The following is a 6005-nucleotide window of genomic DNA, read 5'->3' on the forward strand; positions in this document are numbered from 1 at the left end:
TTAGTTAATTACATGCTTATGCTTACATTTTTGTTCCTCCATAGTATGTATGTTTATGCCATGTACGTATACTTATGCCTATGTTTATATACATGCTCATGATTATGTCTATTTCATGCTTAGTTATTTACATTCTTATGTGTATGCATATGTCTGCATATCTATGTTAATGTCTATGCTTATGCCCATAAAATTTCGGTAAGTCCTAAGTTACCTTGCTCAGGTACCTCGTAGTACACTAAATTATGGGTGCTACCTATTGCACAACATAGTTCAGAATATGCTGAGTCTCTCGACTCATAGATTATAACCATGGCAGTACAACCCGAAGACCTTCTAGTTTAGTTTCCGCATTAGTTAGGTGTTTCTTTTGAAGAATAAATTTTGAGCTACAGTTCGCTAGTAATTTATGTTTTAAGAGCTCTCTATGTATTTTAGTTGAATTAAGAACCCATTTTGGGAATTATGTGCAAGTGATGTCTGCAGCTATATATGCTTATAAATTTCAAAAAAAAAAAATCATGGGTGTTACATGGTCGAGGTTTAACTGATGAGTTTATCACTGGCTTGAGGAAATTTTTGAATTTTGCATGTAGTCAAGTTGAGTATATGGATGACAATAAGATAAGGTGTCCATGTAGAAAGTGTCACAATGGTAAATTTGTATCCTCTGATAAAGTTGAAGAACATTTATGTAGATTTGGATTTACTCCGAATTACTATAATCAAACATCTCTTGGTGAACCATTCATATCTGATGAGGATTATGAACGAAACATACAAGTCTTAGTTAGTGGTGATCAGAGTTATTATAATCAACTAAATTCATATCAGAGGATGATAATTGATGTAGCAGGTTAGAATTTCAATTCTGACATGCATGGTACAAGTTCTAGTTATACTCCATCGGTTGAACAAATGTTTAATACTTATACATCACCATTGGAGGAGGTACAAGCACCAGGTGTTGATGAAACATATATTAAATTTCAAGAAGTATTGGTACTGCTGATGAACCATTATGGGATAGTTGTGACACTCACACTAAATTATCTCTCACCGCAAGACTATTGAATGTCAAGTCAGAGTTTAATGTGTTGGAAGATTGTTTTAATAGGTTTGTTCAAACTTTTGAAGAGGCATTGTCGCGTGATAATATATTGCCCAATGATTTTTACTGTAAACTTATTAAAGAATTAGGTTTTACGGTAGAAAGAATTGATATATGTAGAGATGGTTGTATGCTATATTGGGGAGATAATGCAGATGCAGATGTTTATAAATTCTGTAATCAAGATTGGTACAAGAGCACCAAAAGGAATCAACAGCGATGTAAATCATACAGTTAGATGTTTTATTTGCCTTTAACTCATAGGTTATAAAGACTTTATGCATCAAAGGCAACTACTGAACACATGACTTGGCATGCAAATCATCAAACAGAAGAGGGGTTAATGTGTCATCCATCAGATACAGAGACATGGAAAAATTTTGATAAAACATATCCAGAATTTGTAAAGGAGATTTGAAACATTAGATTAGGTCTATGTGCAGATGGTTTTGCTCCATTTGGTAAATCAAGAAGAAATTATTTATGTTGGCCAGTTATTGTAACTCCGTATAATCTTCCACCTGGGATGTGCATGAAAATACCCTATATGTTTTTAACTTTGGTTGTCCCTGGCCTACAAAATCCAAAAAAGTTAATAGATATTTATATGCAACCATTGATTGCAGAACTGAAACAATTATGGGATGAAGGTTTTCTACATACGATGTTCATACTAATCATATATTTATAATGAAGGCTGCTCTTCTTTGGACCATGAATGACTTTCCGGTTTATGGTATGTTATCGGGTTTCAGTACCGCTGGGATATTAGGAAGCCCAATATGTATGGAGAGATCGAAGTCAATCCGATTGAAACATGGAAAAAAATCGAGTTATTTGATTGTCATAGATAATTTTTACCACCAAATTGTTAGTTAGAGCTCTAGAGCCAATCATTTGATGATTGTTGTATGGACTTGTTGTATCTATTCTTGTATATAAATAAAGGCATTTGTTTTGGTTATTATACTTACTTGTATTGGTGCCAAATAACTAAGTATAATAGCGTCCTTGAGTAGAAGGTTCTTACCTATATCAATCGATTGGTTGAATCGATATTGAGATGATATAGGGAACACTACTCTTAATCATTCCTAGTCAAGTATTAACATTCAAGGACAATGTTAATGTGACGAGACTAGCATGTAGGTTAACTCGATGACTTGATCTCACAAGTCATGGATATGGAGATATCAAGTTGACACATGGGTATGCATTGGAGAATGTATACTGAATGACCCGCCATGAGAAAGTATCATGGATCGTTATATGAGTGTCATATACTTTCTCATGTGGCTATTAGTATGACTACTAGTCCTTGGACCTGAAGTCACCATGGTTCCCTACATAAGGAGTTACGTACTTTGGCTTCGTCAAACGTCACCCGTAACTGGGTGGACTATAAAGGAGATTACTGGGTATGTAAAAAATTATGCGGAGGGATGTGAGTGATGTAGATGGGATCTATCCCTCCTATATGACGGGAGTGACATCGATATTCTTGATAGAGTGAGACCACTAAGTGCATGGCCATGCCCAAATGAGTCAATATGAGATATTGAGCTCATTTGATTGAGTGAGTCTACTTGGGATTCAAGATTTAGATTGATTAGAGGATGACAGGTCTATGCCTCATATTGATCAATCTAGATGTCTAGGATAGAAGGACAATGTCATATATTGTGAAGAGTCACAATTAGTAGTCACAAGGTGATGTTGGATCTCAACATTCTTATAACTTGGGTAGTAATGATGTGTTGCTAGATACCGCTAATTACTTATGCTTCTAAATGGGTTTAGGAGCATTGCTAACGTTATAAGAACCTATAGGGTCACACACAAAGGGAAATTAGATGGAGATTAGGTTCATTTGATGAACCTAAAGGATTAGATTCATGTGATGAACCAAATTGGATTAAGAGTAATCCAAATTGAGCTAATTGAGTTGGACTCAATTTGGTTCGTATGTTAAGTGAATCTAATTTGGACTTAGACTCATTTAATAAATTTAATTCAATGAATAGAGATTCATTAAATTAAAATTGACTTGACCCAATGGTTAGATTAGATCAACCATGGGAGAGAAGTGGTCAAATTTGACTTGACTTGAGAGGAAGATGAAGGTTCAAGTTTGACTTGACCATTTGATACCTCATTGGTGAGTTGGCATTAAGTGGGCCAATAATGATGTGCCACATCATCAAGGCTTGCACATGTGTGTGCCACCTCATGAGGGAGACCAAGAGTTGTGACTCTTGGTATCCCATGGAGGTTTAAAAGCCTTCTTTTCAATGTGGCCGGCCACTTAATTCAATTGGGAGTTTTTCATTTGGTGAGTAACCTCCATCTTCTTCCTCAAGCTCTCTTCTCTCCCTCTCCTCCTCTTTGGCCGAATCTTTCAAAGGTGCTAGCACACCTTTTGTTAGGTTTCTCCATCATTTGTTCGTGTGGATACGCATAGAGGGTTGTACACTTGACAACCTTGAGATCCGGCGAACCTTGGACGAGCAGGATACGCGAAGGGCTTCGCTTCAAAGGTATACCTTCTGATCTTGTAGATCTAGGTTAGAAAACTTGTACGTGAAAGTTTTTACGAAATTTTATTTCTTCGCACGGATCCGTGGCATGGGAATTTTAGGGTTTCCGCAACGTAAAAAGTGGTTTTTGCGGCCCGAAAAACCCAACAATGGTATCACAGCCACGTGCAAAGCACATACGAGTTTTAATTTGTATTTTTATGAAAATTACAGATCTGCGAATTTCTGTAAGTTTGTGATTTTTATAGATTTTATGGGTATTTTTCTCGTAGAAGCGAAGCACAAGAGTTTAAACACTTGTAAGCTTCGACTACCGAGAAAATATTTCCGAAACGGCAAGGTTTCGCCCCAAAATCGTTTTGGGGCAGCGGGATAAGGCGCTGTAGGATCACTTAGGAACACTCGCGATGGTTATATCGCAGGTAGGGGTGCTGCCCCTGACCCCGCAAGGGGCTTCGTTCCGCGATTGGACCCGAAAATCGCTAAATGGGACCGCCGAGAATTTTTACTCATAAAAATTGTAAAAATTGTAAGAAAAATTACAGAAATTTTTAGAAATTACATAATTTAGAATTATGTATTATTTTTTGATGGTCATGGCCCAAAAGACCCAATTTGATTGGATATTGTGTGTTGTAATTCATAATACGGCCTGCGTGCCGTCATGTGATTGTGCGTGTTGTACTTGATTCGCGACCTGCGTGTCGTGCCTTCCTCTATTTTATATTCCTGTTGTAAAATAGTTTTTAGACTCGAATGTAACTCGAGTTTCAAAATTGTAATGTACAAAATTGGAGCGGTGGAAGGTCCACTCGAGACGGAGTTACGAGGAGGGCACGAGCAACACAAGGTGGTCAAAGGAAGGAGCTTGAGAAGCTGTTGACCTTAGGTTGACCATCCGATCTTCTCATTGGCTTGAGAAGATCATAGTAGGGCCATGACTAATCACAAAATATTTAATTAATTGCTTGTGTGTGTATATGTGATGCATGCTAGAATAGTAATTAATTAGCGCTTTAACGATTAGATTAGATCTAAATCGCGTACATAATGCGTCCTAACGATTAGATTAGATCTAAATCACGTATATGATACACCTCGTCGATTAGATTAGATCTCAATCGCGTCAACTCGTAATGCCAACCATGCCGTGATACCTATCACTACCTCGATCACATGTTGTTATTGAATCTACCAAAGCAAAGCAACACATATTATCTTGTAGGGGTGTCAAAAATGAACCCGACCTGACGACCCAACCCGAGTCGACCCGAAAAAAATCAGGTTCGGGTTGGGCATTTTCGGGTTCGGGTCGGGTTCGGGTTGGAGGGTTGGAGAGTAAAAAATTTTCGGGTTGGGTCGGGCCGGGTTCGAGTTGACCCGGGTTGACTTAAATATAGGGTTTTGTGGGTTTTTTTGAGGTTAAATCAAATTTTATTTTAAAAATTTAGATGTTTTTATGTATATTTGTATGATAATGATGGAGTATTGAGATAAAAGTGAAGAATTATAGGGAAAATAGTCCAAAAAAGTCATTTTGAATAGGATTTTCGGGTTATATGGGTCGGGTTCGGGTTGATCGGGTTGGTCGGGTTCGGGTTCGGGTTTAGGTGTTTTGGGTTGAACTCGGGTTCGGGTTGGGTTCGAGTTGGGTTAAAAAAAAAAAAAAAAACTCAACCCGACCCAACCCGACCCGACCCACCCGAATTGACACCCCTATTATCTTGGTAGGGTACGGAGGGACAATTTTGGTCTCTCCTATCAACGCATGGGTGAGTACAACTCAATTAGATTGAGTAACTAGTTAACTCAATTGGATCGAGTTTAACTATAGGCATTTTCCAATGGTGGGTAGATAGGTCAAAATCACGTTTATATTAACTCTTGGGTGTATTAGCCAAAGCTAACTCGAGTTTTAATATAAATGCGAATTTTGATCCTATAAATAAGAGTTGCATAGAGATGTAATTGAGTTACCTACCGATCATACTAAGTCTTGGGCGATTTAGCCAAAGCTAACTCAAGGCGTAGTATGATGTGGATCTTGTCCCACATGAATTATAGAATTTAGTGGGACCATCATTTGATTAAAAGGCCTAATTAAATGATTAATAAAATATGATATTTATTTATTTTTCTGTATTTTTCTGTTGTAGATAACCATGACGTCAAATACGAACTCTTTCTCCCTGCATTTCGTCCTTGAGAAGGACAAGCTCAACGGAGCAAATTTCTTGAACTGGTACAGGAACCTGAGAATCATTCTCACACAAGAACGTAAACTGTACGTTCTGGAGTAGTCCATTCCGGAGGCACCTCATGCCACTACCACGCGAGCTGACCTAGATGCTTACAAG

Source organism: Zingiber officinale, chromosome 1A (assembly GCF_018446385.1).
Source record: "Zingiber officinale cultivar Zhangliang chromosome 1A, Zo_v1.1, whole genome shotgun sequence".
Taxonomy (NCBI): domain Eukaryota; kingdom Viridiplantae; phylum Streptophyta; class Magnoliopsida; order Zingiberales; family Zingiberaceae; genus Zingiber; species Zingiber officinale.